This window comes from Manis pentadactyla, chromosome 4, assembly GCF_030020395.1.
Source record: "Manis pentadactyla isolate mManPen7 chromosome 4, mManPen7.hap1, whole genome shotgun sequence".
NCBI classification, from domain to species: domain Eukaryota; kingdom Metazoa; phylum Chordata; class Mammalia; order Pholidota; family Manidae; genus Manis; species Manis pentadactyla.
Window position 1 is genome coordinate 86,208,302 of NC_080022.1, and position 19,384 is coordinate 86,227,685.

The 19,384-nt window shown below is 40.4% G+C and overlaps 1 protein-coding gene across 1 annotated transcript in view; it reads right to left on the bottom strand.

Annotated features, from left to right (window-relative positions):
• The window catches only part of FRRS1 (ferric chelate reductase 1), a 55,421-nt gene extending 42,130 nt beyond the window's left edge, over positions 1 to 13,291 (bottom strand). The window contains exon 1 of the mRNA XM_036883875.2: positions 13,264 to 13,291. The gene's annotated coding sequence lies outside the window, so the exon portion shown is untranslated. The remainder of the gene's footprint in view (positions 1 to 13,263) is intronic.
• Between the last annotated feature and the right edge of the window lie 6,093 nt (positions 13,292 to 19,384).

Consider the following 19,384-nt stretch of genomic DNA (forward strand, 5'->3'; position numbering starts at 1 on the left):
GTCATTATTATTTCATTATTATTATGTAAGTGAAACATTATTTACCTTAACTACAAGTAGTAAACATATTCTCTATTCTTTATTTTATGCTGATTATATCTTACTGAATTGTTGTACCAACAGATCTTAACTTGTAGTGTGAAAAACATTACTTTGTGGCATATATAGACAATTCAGTTTCAGTCTTGAATCAAGTTCCAAATTAGCAGCATCAAGGATTTCATTAATAAGGGAGAGTTCTCAGCTACAGAAGAAACAAAGAAGCCAAGCAATAAGGAAGATTTGGGAACTAGGGAATGTCTTACTCTCTCTTACTCCATTTTTAAACCTAAAGAAAAACTACAAATATGGCTAACAAGTTATAATTTTCAGTGACCTTTTGTATGAGAAAAAAAAGTTTTAATTAGCCATAATATAAAACCATTGCAATACCTAGAGCCCTTGAATGCTCCTTTCAAAATTTCCATCAACTACATTCTACACTGTTCAAGGTAAATACTTCTTACTCAATATTGTTTTCATTTTATTTTATTACTAGAAATACAATGGCATTATTTTCTCTTACTCTTTTACAGGTATAAGGTATTTCAATTAATTTATTTGGTAAACATGCTTTTGCTTCTAGGTTTTTTGCCGAGAAACAGAACCACCATTTATAACATTGTTTCTATTAGAAAGTGGATTGAAATTCCAAAGAGAATTAGAAATTAGTTGTGGTACATATCACATTTGTAATGTCACCATTTCATCCAGAATCTGGGGCAAACCTGGTAGGCCTGTGACGGAAAACCTAGAGGGACTGGAGTTAGAGGTGGAAATAGGTGTTCACCTGTACAGTGGCAGAGTTAAGCAGAAATAGGTAAAATCATAAAAGGATAAGGAGATTGATAAAGTCACAGAATTTAAGACTAATGTAGACATGCAGAAAACAAAGTTCTATGACCAAAAGAAAGAAAAGAATCACAGTTCTACTATAGAGGAGGGAAGAAAGGGAAGTGTGGAGAAAAACAGAAAGCAGCAGTCATTTGGCGAGAACTTGGTAGATTCTACATCTAATATAATCCTTACAACAAACAGGTATTATCTTCATTTTAGAGATGAAGAAACTGAGACCAGGAATGCACAGTAAATCAAGTATACTTTAAGGAGTAGAACCTAAACCTAACTTCAGTTCCCATGTTCTGTCTTCACTCTACATCATTGCTCCTCCTTGAAGAAATAATCTCCAACAAGGATACAAATTTCACAATGAACAATGTAACTGGGGGCATACTGGGACAAAGTTGAAATCTAATTTAGCCTACTTAATTTAGACTGTTCAGTCTTATTCTGAAAGACTGAGAAGCAATGTAGAGATTTCTTTCATAGAACTACTACAGCTCTTAAAAGAATGAATGCAAAAATAACTAGTTCAATGCCTAAAACACTAAGTTGTCAATAAATGTAATTGCCATTATTTATTATCACTATTAACTTTCCATAGCACCAGTATGTGCTAATTTCTTCTGAATACTTTTATAGTTAGACAGCTAAGATTTTCATATATTTCTTTCATCTTCTTTTAATTTTTTTCAAGCCTTCTGGAAAGTCAGAAAATTTGCTTCCCTTCTTTCCAAGAATTTAACTATACCTCCATAGGAAACTTTCATATCAAGAATTAAATTGACTTTGATAGCTGAATCTCAAATTACAGGGAAATTGAAAAATAGGTCAAGTATTTCCACTTCTTTAGATAAAAATGTTTCAGATTCCATTTCACAGCATGAAGCAAAGAGAAAAAATTATTTTTTTAAATTAACAATTAGTAATGACATTTTCAGAGGGGTTCAAAAAAAAACAAAGAGCATTTAAAAATGACACACTGAATATCAATCTGAGACTTGTCTGGTCTGATAGATGGTTGAAAAGAATTCTGAAAAAGAGGTTTAGAGTTTAAGTGAAAGCAAGAAAAGTGGACTAATAGGGGGAAACTACTAAAGAAAAAGTAATTGGGAACCCTATAATCTAATTCTGATTCCCCTAATCAAACCATCATCAGCAATTAATTTTTCCATCTTCTGGAAAAATGTTTAGAAGCAAACATCCTATTGTAAGATAAATTCTAACCGAAATAAGCAGGTGACAAGAGGCAACAAAGAGCCAGGCAGTTTATCTGTGAGTGCAATTCCTGGGCAATGTTCCCCAGTCTATGGAAATGGAGGATGGGGAAGTCACACTCACCAGGGCAGGCAGTGAGTTTTTAAAGAAGGTAGGGGGAGGCAGAGCTTAGATTTACAGCAGCGCGAGGATTGGCTAGCCCAAGGCACATTTTTCAGGTTGGGAGGGGGCAGCAGCCAGGGACTTTGGCACGTCATCAGTGTCCGATGTGCTCACTCCTCCCTCTGGTGCTTCCAACCTTACACCTATTACATGTCATGGAGCTTTCATGTGGATCATTCCACATGGCCCTCACAAAAATCCTGTCCCCAGTCCTGTGCTAAGTGAAATTGCCTTTTCTCTAAAGAAACAAAACTAATAGATGAAACAAAAGCAAGTACTATTAATCTATCATTTAAATGATATATGCTTACCTAATTTTACTGCACTTCGCTTTATCATGCTTTGCATATATGGAGTAATTTACAAATTGAAGGTTCGGGACCCTGAAGCATCAAGCAATTTTGCTGTTGCTGTTTTTTTCAATGACATTTGCTCACTTCCTGTCCCTAAGTCACATTTTGGTAAATTCTCACAATATTTCAAACGTTTTCATCATTACTGCATTTGTTATGGTGATCTGTAATCAGTGCTTTTGAATCACTAAAAGCTCAGATGATGGTTAGCATTTTTCTAGCAATAAGGTCTTTTTTAACTAAGATACACACATTTTTTATTTGGACATAATGCTATTTCATACTTAACAGACTATAGTATAAACAAAACTTTTAATGTACTGGAAAACCAAAAAATTACTTTGACTCCTTTATTGTGACATTACTTAGGGTGGTGTCTGGAACCAAGCCTGCTATATCCCCAAGGTTTGCCTGTACTATTAATTGAATGCCTGCTCTATTCCAGACATCACAATAAGTGCTCTACTTGTATGAACTCTGATCCTTGGAGGAAACATACCAAGGTTTTTTATTGTATGGAAACTGAAGCTCACAAAGGTTGTAAAAAACTACTGCCTAAGATCATACAAAGACCAAATAGGAAAAATTTGCACTTCATTATAGAAATCTAGAGGTACAGGAGAAAATAATAATACAAAAGTAATAATTACTAAGGGCTTACAACATATCAGGCATTATAGCAAGGACTTTCCATACATTTCTCAAAACAACCCAGAAGGTGTGGGGGTTGTGAGTAAAATTGCAGTATTTCCAGAATCCCTCACTTGGCCTTAGTGCATCTCCATATTAATAGGTGTTTCTAAGAGGCAGAGAGAAGTAGTCAATATCCATATCAATAGGTGATTACAAGGGGGTGGGGGGGAGTAAGGTTATATCTGGACCAGAGATGTATGATAGAGTCCTTTTTACAGCTGGGTCATGAGAGACATGGGTGAGCAGAAGTGGACGACCGCTTATAGGCAATAAACAGGTTTCTCCCACTTTATTTCTCCCCTTGACTGGTTTTGGTTTCAAAGGTAATTTGCCCTGGGCTGGGAACTTACTGTTACCCTGAAGTTACACCTGGTGGTATCTGGCAAAACCTGTGAAATCAAAATGTCCTCGTGGGTGCAATGCTTGGGCAGGCTGCCCCTAGGGCTGGTGGGGAGATACCTGGAACCCTCAGTGGATGGTGAGGAGGCCCCAGTGGCTTCAGCAGTAGAGGATGCGGCTTCACCCAGGAGCCCCCTATCCACTGAGCTTTCACTTTGGGAGACCCTAGTAGAAATTGGTAAAGGGTAAAGCACCTCCTAGATGGGTGGGCCCTTCCCCAAAATTAGGGAAGGGTGGAGACACCAGAAACTGTGGAATTAGTCCTCCATGAGACAGAAGGCAGCTTAGAAACTCTGAGAAGCCATATGGCAGCTGGGATTGTGGGGTGTTTGTTTCTTGAAATAGTAGAAAGGGTTACCGAGGAGAGAGACACAGTTTCTCTAGGAGAGAGACACACTTCAGCACCGCCTGAAAGAGTTGGGTGATGACCTATGGGATGCCCTTAACAAAGAGAAACAATTCATGATCCTGGAAGATACTTTAGCAGTGAGGGAGGAGACAACTGGAAAATCTGCTTTTCAGGAGGCTGTGGGGTGAAGTGGAGGAAAGAGCAGTGCCTTCAGCCCTGGAGATGGTAGAGGAGATGTCGGGAGAGGGTAAGGAGAAGGGGCCGAGGGCTGATCTGTTGCTGAGACCACCACCTGAGACACCAGCCTCTCCTTTATTAAAGACTCACCCAACTGTAATTAAGAAAATAAAAACGCAATAACCTCAGGGGGAGGAGCACCCCTCCCCAGGTTGTGGAGCACTCCATGCTCCACCCCTACACCCAGGATGAGCTGATGGACATGAGCATCTGCTTTTGACAGAAGCCGTCAGAACCTCTGCCTACATGGCTTTTGCATCTCTGGGGTGTGGGGGTGGAAAACATTGTTATGTCGGTTCTCAAATGAGTAGACTGGCTTCCCTGACAACTCACCCTTCCCTCCGGAAGCAGTTGCAAAGTGCCCATCACACCTCAGGCAAAGGAGCACTTGTAGATTGGCTGACAGCAGCCATCAGGGCAGTCTGACCTAATCAGGGTGATTTACCGTACTTACCCACTAGCTGGAAAATGTATTCAGCACTCCAGCAGGTGTTACAGGAGCCTGGGCATGAAAAATATCATCTATAATATGGACACCAGGGCCCTGATGAGGCGTTGTGCCCCATAGGAATGAGAAATCTGATGCTTCATACAGCTCACCCACCTCTCTTTGGGTCCCTAGTGACTATTCTTGGCCCCCACATAGGCAACCAGTAAGTGAGGCTACTCCTACTTTAGCAGATCTCAGGGAGGTTGAAACAATAAGACCAAAGAAGACAGTACAGGCTGCAACTGAAAGGAGAGGTGCAAAGAGCCCCAAGAAGGTCTTGAGGACCCAGATGTGGGTTGATTTGATAAAGGCCAGGGTAGTGAAAGAAAAACTTTATGGGCAGCCCAATAGGATCTTGTTAGAGCTGTGGCACCAATTAAAGCCAGGGCAGTACTTCCAGCTGCTGAGGTCCAGGACATGGAAGCCAGAGTCAAAGCCCTATGTCTGGCCTGTGTCCTTAAAGACTTCCTGGGGACAGTACTCAGGATCCATCTGGGCCCTCACCCTCTCAGAATGAAGATTGGGCATTTTGGATTGACTGAGGTGGGGATCAAGGCCCCACCTTTGGGGACATGGTGGGGACCAGAGGCCATATGTAGAATTAGCAATTCATTGGTCCCCCATGGATGTACAACATGTCCTGGCACTGGTAAACACAGGAGCTGAATGTTCTCTGATTTATGGCAGCCCTGAGCATTTTCCTGGGCCCCCTGCTGTGATAGATGGCTATGGGGGTAAGGCAATTAGAGTGAAGAAAGCCCAAAACCCACTGGGGATAGGGTGTTTACCCCCAAGGGAGTATACTGTGTACATTTCTCTCATCCCAGAATATATTTTGGGGGTGGATATCCTTCAGGGCCAGTGATTACAGACCACTGCAGGTGAGTTCAGACTGAGGGTACTGTGGTAAAGACAGTTCTGAGTTGGAGAAGGTGGGCATCATAAAGCCCACTCAAAGTCCTTTTAATTCCCTGGTGTGGCCAGTGAAAAAAGCCACATGGCTCCTGGCCTATGACCATGTATTACAGGGAATTGAGTAAAGTCACAACCCCTTTGCATGCTGTTCCCTCTATAGCAGCACTATGGACACCCTCAGTCATGAACTAGGAATGTATCATTATGTTGTGCACCTTGCTAATGCTTTTTTCTCTATTGAAATAGTACAGGAAAGTCAGGAACAATTTGCCATCAGGTGGGAAGGCTGTTAGTGGACATTCACTTTCCTTCCACAGGGTACCTCCACAGTCCCACCAATTGTCATGGACTTGTAGCCCAGGACTTGGCCACATGGAAGAAAATGGCTTGAACACACATGCCAACCTATTAGATTTGGTCACAACTATGGAAGGTTGCAGAGGTCCAGTACATCTTCCTAGAGAAGCAACTGGCTGTTGTGTTTCATGCCTTGCTGGCTATGGAGCCTATCACCAGAACAGCTAAGACCAAGGTAATAACCACCTATCCCATTGCAGAGTGGGCACGAGACTGGGCCCAAAGGCCACAGAGTGGCCTGGCACAGACATCTACACTGGCCAAATGGGGTGCATACTTACAGCAGTGTAGCACCCTGTCTACTAGCCCCTTAAGTGGAGAACTCCAACACTTACTGGGGCCAGTGACATACACCAGTGGAAAGCAGGAAGATCTTGCTTTTCAGCCATTGGTAGCCAAGAGTTCTTATCAGGAGGGAAAAGCCCCTATACCTGAAGATGCTTGGTATACTGACAGCTCCAGTCACGGGCATCCCCCAAAGTGGAGGGCTGTGGCTTTCCATCCTAAAACTGAAACAATATGGATGAAGGATGGGGAGGAAAAGAGGGGTCAATGGGCTGAGTTGCAGGCAGTATGGCTCATGATCACCCAGGAACTGTCCCCTATAGTTGTCTGCACTAACGGCTTGCCATCTATCAGGGCTTGACCCTGTGCCTACTGACATGGTACCATGCCAACTGGATGGTTTGTCAGTAGCATCTTTGGAGGAAAGTGCTGTGGAAAGACCTAGTAAAGGGTTTGATACCCCTTGTCAGGTGGCAGATAGACTATATTGGGCCTCACCCATATCAGAAGGATATCAGTATGCCATGGCTTGTGTGGACACAGCTACTGGACTGTTGGTTGCCTTTTCTGAACATCATTCAGATCAGCAAACAACTGAAAGGGGCCTAGAGTGTCTCTCCGCAGCCTATGGCTGGCCGCAGGTGATTGAGAGTAATCAAACCCACTTTACTAGACATGTGTTACAAGAATGGGTGCAGCAATTAGGAATAGAGTGGAAGTTTCATGTACCATATAACCCTCCGGGGCAAGCATGACAGAGAGGTACAATAGTTTGTTGAAATCTGGCCTGAAATCAGACATCAATAGTCTACAGGGCTGGTCATTTCATTTATACACAGTGCTACAGCGCTTGAATGAGAAGCCCTGAAAAGGAGCCCTGAGCCCTGTGGACATGCTCACACACATTGCTGCCTCTCCTATTCAACTGTAAGTGCAAACCAAAGGGGAGTTATTGAAGCCAGGATATGGCCAGCAGAGCAACATCCTGCTGCCAGCCCCAACTGCATTAAACCCTGGAGATTTTGTTGAATGGATGTGATTCGGGACATTTCAACACATGCAGCGATGGCTGGCCCTTCTGGCACCTTAGGGAAAAGACCTGGAAGCTGGCTTTTTGTGTGTTCCTGGAGTAATAGCAGAGTGAAACCCAAAGATCATGGCATGGTAGTGTATTCAAAACATTTTAGAGGTGAGAGCATCTTACAGGGAAGTTTTGTTTTATCTTTATGACCAGTGCATGTACCTCCCATAGCCCTATATATTGACCCATCTGTAACTCCCACAGGGAGTGGGGTGAAAGTCTGGTATACTAGACCAGGACGAGATCCCATTCCTGCCACTGTTTTATCACAGGACCACTCTCTTGCCTGCATCCTACGTGAAGGACAAGATTTCCCTATGCTGGTGTCATTAAAACATGTATCTTATCGTCCTTAAGGTTATTTCCTCCTACAGCCACTATGGCCTGGGAGCGCCCCCTGGCTGCAGCTGCTGCAGGATGATTGCTCTGAACTCCCTACCTGTTCAGCTACTGACCACCTGTGGAATGGGGGACTTTGAATTTAGCTGAATCCTCCAGCTTGAGGATTATCATGATTTTACTGCTGTTGTTATTATATGTTATTGGACTGGTTATAGTGCTCCAATTTTCTCACACAGAAGCCACTGGAGAAGATGGTGAGCCAGTAGATTGTGAGGTGAGATTTCTGGAGGGGTGGGCTGTGGGTAAAATTGCAGTATTTCCAGAATCTCTCGCCTGGCCTTAGTGCATCTCCATATCAATAGGTGTTTCCAAAGGGTGGAGAGAAGTAGTAGTCCATCTCCATAAAAATAGGTGATTACAAGAGGGGGGGGAGCCAGGGTATATCTTGACCAGAGAGGTTGGGCGGGGTCCCTTTTTACAGCCATGTCTCTAGAGACACGGGTGAGCAGAAGCAGATGACTGCTTGTAAGCAATAAACGGATCTCTCCCACTTTATTTTTCCCTTTGACTGATTTTGGCTTCTAAGGTAATATGCCCCAGACTAGGAACTTATTCCCCCCTGCCCCCAGAATTACAGGGTATTAGTTCCCCCAGATGTAAAGTAAGGCACTGATTAAGACATGTGCCAGTGTCACAGCAAATGAGTGGTAAAAAGTATGGGCTATGGTCTAGTTTCTAAGGGTTTAACCACTAAGCATAGCCTCAGATCAGCCCCTGGAGGTTAAATTGTCAACTAAGGCATTATGGAGGAAAAAGGATTCAGAATGAGCACAAGTTAAATGAAATCAATAAGTGAACCACAGTCAGAAAGAAAAAAGTGAGTATGTACTTTTAGGGGCAATGAAGGGTTGTCTAATTAGTTCCAAGGTCAAATGTTAGAAATTTTGGGGGCTGAGTATGTTCCCCTCGGTTCCTGTCCCCACTGCAACAAAGAATTGAAGGGCAGAGACACAGTAGTGAAGCAGAATGAAAGTTTTATTTGAATATACTCTAAGGGAGGAATGGGCTAGAGTCAGGGTAAATAAAGGCAGGCTTATCTGAGTATCTGGAGTAGGACAGACAGAGTGAAGACTTATGCTTAAAGTCTGGAATACAGAATGAATTAGCAAAGTGACAAAGACACTACTGAAATAAGTTGAGCAGTAAGAAGTCTTTTAAAGATACACACTCCAAGAAAGGGTAGTTTGGGCAACCTTAGAGAAGAGGAGGCATGCCCAAAAGCTGAGGTTCTGTCTTTTTAAGGAGTTTGAAGAATACAATAAAAGTAAAGGGAGTGGGGAGGCATAGGCTTGTCAGGCAGTCTCATGATGTCTGTCTTTGGGGAAAGGCAATATGTCATTGTCTGTAGCTAGTCCTCTAGGTAATTCCGTAGGACAAACCTTTTGTTCCTCTCTAAGATAGTGGCCACTCCCAACTATTGGGAACACACCAGTTAAGACTGCTTGCCTTACCTTAAGGTAAGTTGTTGGATGAATCTAATTTCCCAATTCTCTTTCAAAAGTAGAATTTTAGCCTTAAGATAAGTCTCTCCTGTGCTTATTATGCTAACCTCAGCATTTTTAGGAAAATTAATCATGATGCTGGTCCCTTGTCTCTGCACTATTTCACCTGCGTTAGCTGGAGCAAGTCTCAAGGTCAGCCTGCATTCAGAGCATGTGAAATGAACTCACATTGCAAAGGGTGTGAGCCCTTTCTAGCTCTCTGTCTTAATCTGATTAACTTCCTGAGTTCTTGGTGGGCCTCACCCTCTTTCCATCCTGTTCATATCTATCTTTCTAACAGAAATAGTCAGTGTAAAAAAATTGTAATTTAGTCTGGTTCCTCTTCATGACCCTTACATGAAGATATCCAAACCCAAGACTTCCCTTGGCCTTCATGTTTCTCTGCATACTTACCATTTCCACGGCCTCACTTATCACCCTTAGATATTTCCCAAATCTTTCAATTGCCCCCACCCCACATCTCCACAATGCTTTGATAAAAATTATAATTAAGCTCAATTTTTCTGAAATGTAATTCATCATCTTTTCAACCAGACTAGTTTTTGCACCTAGCTTTTCTATTCTGATGACCTGTCCACACATTTCTAGTCAGTGAAACTTGAAGCCCCAAAATTCTCAAGATCTGACTGCAAACACTTGTTAGGAGCCTGATTTCCAAACAGGTTCTGCAGATTTTGCCTCCCCACTTCTGCACCCCTATCTATTCCTCCGCTTCTCTTTTTTTACCTTCCATTCCCTCTACTACGTCTTCCTGCTATTTTCCATTCCACCATCAAGTCCATTAAAAACAAAAATACAGGCTCAACATTGGGAAACTTCTGCTAGGCCAAGTCACCAAACTGAGACTTAATACCTAAACTAACGGCAATTCCAACCTCCCCAGAAATGTAGTAGGTCAGAAATTTATCAATAAGATAATGTCTTGTGTGCCCTCTAAATCCCCCAAAGGAAGGTAATCCACCTAAAAAGACCTTTTTGTCTCCAAATAAAGGTGACCTCACCCAAAATAATCCTTCCTCCTGTTTATGACTGCCTTCTCCTGCCTTTGAACACCTCTCCCTATCTGTATCTGGCTTTTTGCTAGAGGGGATGCTGCCCATCCATGAATCACCTAAGAAATCCAATTTGATCTTCAAATTTATTTGGTTGAATTTTGTTTTTTTAACACTTCCAAGCACAAAGCTTTCATCACCTGTCACCTAGATTAAAGAAACACTCTCAGCTGGTCTTCCTGTGTCTGTTATCTCCATTCTCATCTGTCCTACAAGGCACCACAAGATCATTTTTCTAAAGCACAATTCTTATCCTATCACTCCTCTCCCCAAAAACCTTCAACAGCTTCCTAGGGCTTATTAAGGACAACAGCATTAGACATTTAATATTTTTACTATTCAACCCAACCCAATTTTGAGGACTTTTGCCCCATGCCCCAGGGACAATGTACCATTTCCTGGAATACACACCACTGTTTTTTTCCACCGGTGTTCTGCCCTCTAACCAAGACCTCCATTATTTCATTCATCAAATTCCTACCCATGTTAAAATGAGTATATACTAAGGAAAAAAAATAAGATACAAAAATCTCTGTACACTATGCCGAAACTATGTAAAAACATGTGCCCTGCCTATCATTTCATATAAAATGAAAAAGAATAATAATAATACCTAATATAGGTAAAGATGTAGAGAAATGAGCACACTTACACAGTCAACAGTCAAGAGTGTAAATTGCCACATTTTTGGAGGTAATTTGACACTACCTCACTAAACTAAAGAATGCTTACCCTCTGGCCTAGGAGTTTCACTCTTAGGAATTTATCCTACAGAAAAACTCACTTACACGAGGATTATTTGTAATAGCAAAATTTTAAGACAATTTAGGTGGTTACAAAAATGAACTATGCTATATCCAAACTAAAGAATAGTGTCTCCATATAAAATAATAGAATAAAGTGGACAATGACAAATATAACAGCAAAGAATTAATGAATGCTTTGTAGAAGCTAGGCATTATTTTAAGTGCTTTGCAAGTATTCGATTATTTGACAAAAATCCTCAGACATGAATTTGCATGTACCTAAAACTTGCTCATGCCACACTGAGAAATGAAAACAGTAGACTGCAAAATGATACACAGTGTACCAAAATATATACTACTGAAAAGGAAAAGAGGAAAAAAAACCCACCGTACTACACGTTTTAACCTTTAACCGTTCTTAATGGTGGTTAACCCCTAGGAGAGTATTTTCAATAGGCAAAGAGTGGACTTCCTCTTTTTTATATTCTTTGTATTGTGCATAATTTCTTAAAAGCATATAGTGCTTTATAATATAAAAATAATATAAGTAATTTTAAAAGCATGTGATGCTTTATAATATAACATAATTTTTTTAAATCTATAATTTAAAAAATATACATATGTGAAGACTAAAGAAATACATAAAGTTAATTGTAAGGTGTCTAATTCTTTTTTTCTATTTTCAAACATTTTATGTTACTTTTACTGTGTTTGTTTTAATAAGTAAAACCTCTACCCCTCTTTCAGGGTCCATTTTAAAATGCCATCAATTACTGCATCTATGAGACCATAAGCAATACGGAATTTGAAATAACATGGTTTGTATCAAGCTGCTGGTTTGAATTCAGCAGGCACCACCACCTAATGACCTTAGACAAATTATTTAACTTCTTCAGGCCTTATGTCTCTCATGTTGCTAGGAACAATGCTACCAATACCAAGGCCCTTACTGAAGATTAAATAACATTTATAAACATCTAACACAGGGCCCACCATAAACCAAGTCTTCCATTAAAATTGCCTTTCTTGTTAGCATCTGCCTAATTCCATCAACTTTAAGTAACTGCTCTCTTCTCAGAACCTCCATAAAGTTTGCTTTTTGCTAATAAGATCTGTTATCACACTTTTCTGTCACAACTACTCTGTCTTCTGTGTGTCCTATGCAAACTCCTGGAGGCAGCCAAGGCAAACCCACTTACTGATCTGCTATCAATGACCAGCAGAGACACCCTTGAAAGCAGCACTTGTACCATGTGATTTCCAGAGACTCTGGCTACCCAAATGGGCAGATGAGAAACAGAAGACACAGAAGGCACAATCGGCCCAAAAAAATCAACAGATCAGCTTACTAAACAACTTAGTAGAACCCGTCCCTTTAAACAAAGTCATCTATTAAAAACTCTAGCTCATTGTTTTCAATAAATTAATAGAACAAATTTTAGTCTCCCACCTCAGCACTGTCCAAGTACAATATTCAAATCCTTGCACTTTTTCTTTAATTCAGAGGAAAAAAGAAAATATATGAACTGAAAGGATTAGCTTTGTGAAAAAATATTCCTAGTAACACATTTACAAATTGAAAAATCCCCTTTCCCCTAGACAAGCACAGACAAGATGCAAAAAAATTAAAGGCAAAGGTAACAACAGCTTGTAAGTCAGAGCCTTTCTGAAATTCTAAACACTAGGGGTAGGTGTGCGCAGAGCTGAAGTTTCTAGATTAAAACGCACTTTAAAAAGCAAGTAAGGCTCTAAGTAAACTTAAAATAGTTATGCCATTATATGTCAATTTAAAAGGGGTTTCCACAGTTTCAAATTTTAAAAAAAGAGAAAGGAAGAAAGAGAGAGTGTCCTGGACGAATACAGTCCATGCTTTTCATGATCCCAAATAGGACTCTACAATCACGCTTTTCTTGGGATTAAAGCTTGGTAGTCATAGTCACAGGACATATTATTAACCTAACTCGTTAGTGAACACTCATTAGCTCAATACAAGCTCCAGAACAATTTGTGAGTAAAGCAGCTGTCCTGGGTCGCTGACTGCCCCGATCAGCACAGCAGCCTGCTTGTCAGGACTGCAAGCCTAGCTGGGTTCAGTTTTTAAGCACTTTGCAAAGAGCTCTGGAATCAAACAGGAGCCACTTACCTTGAGAAGGGAAGGCAGCTTAGCCAACTTCCGGTTTTGTTACAATTTGTATCACATTTCAGCAGCTGGGTGGAGCCAGTTTACCCAGCACCAGCAGGGAACATTCCCAAGCTAAGCTGCAAAACTTGATTTGCAAGGCACAAGTAGTAGTTTTAGGACTCCAATTCTGACAATTAAGGGTTCTGTTTTACACATAAGAACACTTTCTGCCAACTAATAATTGTTTCACTGAGAAAATTATGTTTTTGTCTTTAACTACAAAACCATTTGAAAATACATACCAATATAATGCTAAGTAATACACACATGAAAAAAAACCTGCCTATGCTGAGTTTAGGTAGGGTTGCAAAATTAGCAAAATAAAACATGGGCTGACCAGTTAAATTCAACGGAGACAAACAACTAATCATTCTTTAGTGTAAGTATTATTCTGTGCAATATTTGAAACATACTTATACTAAAAAAATGATTGTTTTTCTGAAATTCAAATTCACTCTATTTTTTCTGGCAATAATGAATACCTGTAATTAGCAAACTATTTCACTTAACTCAAAGAGGTGTAAAAGAATCAAATGCATAGAACTGAAACCTTGGGAAGTGGGAATGACATAATGCAAAAGGCTTTTTTATTTTGCAAAATTTATGCTGAAATTCAAGTTTTGTTTGTTTCTCTTTCTTTTTGAGCCCTTAATCTTTTTAAAACCTTAATCACAAGATTCTTTTGCAAAAGAAAATTTTCAAGGCAAGGAAAACACAATGTATCTGAAAATACTAAACACTGTACTCCAGACCATGACTAATGTGTGCAGACTGGAAAATGAATTGTGTCACACAAGCCTTGACCTGTGATCACTGTATTAAACTCAATCAACACTACTAAATTCTAAAACCATTTTAAAAGGAGAGAAGAGAGGGGAAAGAACACCATCACTTTAATCTTTGCCCTTAAAATTACCTAAGCACAATTAACAAAAGCCCCTATCTACAGGATTTTAGAAAGAAACATTAAATAAAGATGCCCAGAGCTGGTTTTCTCTCCTGAAGTTGCTTGGAATACACATAGATTTAAATTAAGTCAGGTGATCTTCCAACTTGCCATATAAAACCTCAGGTGGTAACAACATAGCTTTCTGCAGTTGCAATTAGACCCTTTCCAGAAAGAGTCCCCAGTGAACACTGCATGCCAGAAGCATGATAAAAAGCCAATAAAACAAATAATCCTTAGAATATATTGTTGTAATCTTTCATCCTAAAACACTCTTAGGCAGCAGTATGGCATAGTAGAAAGAACTGAATGGAGAGGCTCAGCTCTATCTGAAACCACCCTTTCCAAGCCTATTGTTTCCCTTGAAGTCCCCAGCTATAATTCTTCTTATCACTACCTCCCAGAAGTTCACCTCCACCAAACTCTTTTTTTCATCAGCTACTTGTCAGCTTTACTGTTCAATGGACTTGGACTCTGAAGTTGATACTACCCTACCAGATCCCACTGTGCCATTACATTATTGCAGACCCTGAAGATATGTTTATGTGGATGATGTCTATTGACATCTATTATATTCAAAATTAAGTGATAAATATTTAAATACTTATTCACAAATGCATTTTTAAATGACAATAATGAACTCATTATATGTTAACATAATATTTTTAATGTGGCTTTTAAGATTGTTTTCCAAAAATAAGAATTCAGTGAGAAGAGTAGTATTGTTTAAATTTTTGCAAATCTGTTTAGTATCTGGCTTAATAGAAGACAGCTGGATTCTCATTATCTGCTACTGTATTCAATCTATTGTGATATCATATAACATATCACATAGCCACTGGAAAATTCCACTGTATACTCATGAGAGAATGAGTATCAATAAGGCTAATAAAAGATAGCAAAAATAATAATTACCATCTTTTGAGCACCCATTTTGACCAAGGCAATGTTATCCTAATCTCACAAGGACTCTAGATGAAAGGTAATATATTATTATGGATATTCTACAGCTGGGAATGCTGGAGATGTGCACAACTAAGTAAATTGCCCAAGGTCAGGCAGAAGAAGTGGCAGAGTTTTAAGCCAGAGCTACCAATCCTCTACACTGAACCCCACTGCCAAATCTGAATGAGATCTTGTGGACCAGCCTGTAAGTTCCCCTTTCCTAGTACACTCAGCATTTCGTAAAGCATTACATTCAAGTACAACATCTCCAATTGATTAGATCCTGTCTCAACTCAATAAATCCAAAGCTCACCATCTAAAATGGACTCATTCTCACTTGGCCTTTAATTATGTCTATCTCATCCAAATTCATTCTCTTTATCTCCACTACCATTATTCCAGTTTATGTCCTCATGTCTTCTTAACTGGACTATAGTCATTACCTATTAAGTACCTCTAGTTTCTCATCATGTTAATCTTTCTCAAGTATAACACACATCGTGTAATTCTCCTGCTCAAAAATCCCACTTACTACTGATTACTGAATGAATGATTGTTCAGATTCCACAGACAGATGGTTAAATGAAATGATATCTGTAAAGCAAATACCTGGCTCAAAAATAAGTGACAAATAGTACTAAAGCAAAATAAAAAATTGTTTGATGGTGGCTTTGTAAATGAAATGCCCCATCTTTCCAATGAAATAAATAATAAGAAATTGTTCCAAAATCATCCATGAATTTCTGAAAAAACCCTTCTCATTAAATCCAGGTCCTACATCTCTGATAACAAAGCAATTCTCAGCATTAGATTAATGGGAGCAACATCCTTTTTCATATTTTTCTTATCTACAGTTTGAGGTCACTTCATATTACGCTCCTCTAAAGAAAGTCTATTCCTTAAGTTACTCAACATAATGTGACTTCCCTATGATGAATGATCCTGAAGAATATCTACCACGACACCCACACCCCTGGCTAGAGCTATCAGTGTCTGAAAAAAAATAACTAACATCATTACTAATACCCAGCTTTGACACACCTAGATAAAATTAGTATCTTCAAAAATATTTTTATTTTTTACCATAATTTTATTTTCACTGTAAGCTCACTTGGAGATGAGATGAAGTCAAAAAAGTCTATTCCAGTGTAAACACATAGAGGACAGCTCTTTGTGGGACAGGACATTGCATTCTATTAATTCTTTTCAAGTAATGTATTTCTTTGTTATGATACACCGTCCTGCTCATTACAGAATTTACAAGCACTCCATTTTCCCAGCTATTAAAGACCAGAAGCCCTCCTCTCCCCATTCATAGTAATAATTTTTAAAAATGGTTCCATACATTTCCAAAGTTGTGACAGGAACTTTTGATGAACAATTCTGGGTATCAGTGGAATGAAGGATTTGCTTTTGATTAAAATGAATACCAAGAGGGGAAATACTTAGAGTACTACCCCTTCCTGGTACTGCTTCTTCAAGTTGATTGATAAACCCTAGAGAGCCTTGGCTTAAAATGAATGCAGAAGAATGTAGTGAAAAGAGCACTAAATCATCCTAGACAAATCACTGATCCTCTCTTTGTTTCTGTTACCTCAAGAGTAAAAATGAGGAGTGTAAGGGAAATGGAAGTTCCATAGCCATGATCTCCACCTGATCCTAATCTAATCTACCCATTGTATATGTGCAATGATGTAATACTTAGCCTACTGCAAAGGCACATGTTTGCACACCCATTGGCAATAAGCCATTATTGCCACTGTTGCTATAAAAAGAGTTCCCTCCTTGCTAAAAGCAGAGCCTACAGAAGAGAGCAAGAGAGCAGGAGAGAGGAAAGCAGAGACAGAGTCTGGGGCAGAGGCTTAGCCAGAGGCAGAGATAGAGGCAGACAGAATTCTAGCACTCAGCCTACCTCCATGAGAATAAAGTTTGGTATAAGCCCCCTTTTATCTGCAATATGCCATCATCATTATTCAGTCTTGGTGAATCCAAAATAAACCTGCCTCATGCTGAAAACCGCAAGCTAGACAAGGGGTTACAACTGCAACTATATATTCTCTAAGGTCTCATGCAAGTTTCTGATAGCCAAGAAGAGACACATAATGGGACAGAAAAAGGCTAGATTTTTAGAGGAAGAACTCACTTTTTTAAAAAAAGAATTATCACATTCAACAAATATTTTGATCAAGCACCTACTATATGGCAGATACTGTGCTACACTAACCTGTGTTTGTACAAAGCAGCTCTATATCAATCTGCTCTAAGATATGGTGATTTCTTAAGGGGAAAAGAAAGGAAGAATGAGAAAAAGGAATGGAGGGAGGTAGGGAGGGAAGAAGAGGGAAAGAGAAAGAGAGAGACAGAAAGAGAGAGAAAGAAAAAGAGAGAAAGGAAGGGTAATTCCAGGGGGAAAATCCCTGAGGCAAAATACCTTTGAAACCAAAATAAGTCAAAGGGAGAAATAAAGTGGGAGAAACCTGTTTATCTCTTACAAGCAGACATCCTGCATCTCTCTTGACCCCACTGCAGAAGAAGAGAGAGCTCCACCCAACCTCTCTGGTCCAGATATGCCCTCCCTGGCCCTTGTAATTACCTACTGATATGGAGATGGACTACTTCTCTCCACCCCTTCGAAACACCTACAGATAAGAAGATGCACTAAAGCTGAGCAGAGATCCTGGAAATACTGCACTTTTACCCACAGCCCACCCCTCCAGAAATCTCACCTCACAGTCTACTCATTCCCCATCTTATGCAGTGGCCCCTGGGCAAGAAAACTGGAGCACTGTAACCAGACTACTAAGATACAATAACAACAGCAATAAAATTATAATAATCCTCAAACTGGAGGATTCAACTAGGTTCAAAATCCCATGCAGATTAAGTCCATAGTTCACCCATTTCACAGGCCGTCAATAGCTAAACAGGTAGGGAGTTCAGAGCAATCACCACGTGGCAGCTACAGCCAGGGGGCACATCTAGGCCATAGAGACTGTAGAAGAAAATAACCTTAAGGGCAATAAGATACATGTTTTAATGACACCAGCATAGGCAAATTTTGTCCATCAGGTAGGGTACATGCAAGAGAGTGGTCCTGTGATAGGACAGTGGCAGGAATGGGATCTTATCCTGGTCTAGTATACCAGACTTTCACCCCACTCCCTGTGGGAGTTACAGATGGGTCAATATATAGGGCTATGGGAGGTACATGCACTGGCCATAAAGATAAAACAAAACTTTCCTGTAAGATGCTCTCACCTCCTGGATGTTTTGGGTACACTACTGTGATCTTCGGGGGCCACTCTGCTGTTTCTCCAGGAATACACATGAGGCCAGCTTCCAGACCTTTTCCCCAAGGTGCCAGAAGAGCCAGCCATCACTGGTCCATGTGTCAAAATGTCCAGGGCCACATCTACTCAACAATGTCGCAAGGGTTAAATGCAGCTGGGGCTGGCAGCAGGATGTCGCTCTGTTGGACATATCCTGGCTTCCCTAACACCTCTTTGGTTTATACATACAGTTAGTTGTATAGGAGAGACAGCAAGGTGTGTTAGCATATCCACAGAGCTCAAGGATTCTTTTCAGGGCTTCTCATTCAAACGCTGTAGCACTGTTCATAAATGAATTGACCAGCCCCATAGACTATTGTTGTCTGATTCCAGGCCAGATTTCAAAAAAACCACTGTACCTCTCTATCATTCCTGCTCCAGTAGGATACATGAAACTTCCACTCTATTCCTAATGGCTGCGCCCATTCTTGTAATGCATGTCCAGTACAGTGCATGTCTTGATCACTTTCAAACACCTGTGGCCAGCCTTAAGCTTAAAAGAGATGCTCTAGGCCACATTCGGTGATTTGCTGATCTGCACAATGTGTAGAAAAAGCAACAAACAGGCCAGTAGCTGTGTCCACACAAGTCATGGCATACTGATATCCTTCTGATATGGGCAGAGGTCCAATATAGTCTATCTGTCAAATGACAAGGGGTATGGGCCCCTTTGTTATTGTCCCATGTTGCTGCAGGACTCAGTGCAAGTCCCTCTTAGAGCACACAGGGCACTCCTTCTGGGCTCTGTTGACTTCTTCAACAGTCAACAGCAAGCCCCACCGATGGGCTACAGCCCACATTGTCTTTTGCCCCCATGCAAAAAATGCCAATGTAACCATTGCACATATGAGAGACAGGCTTT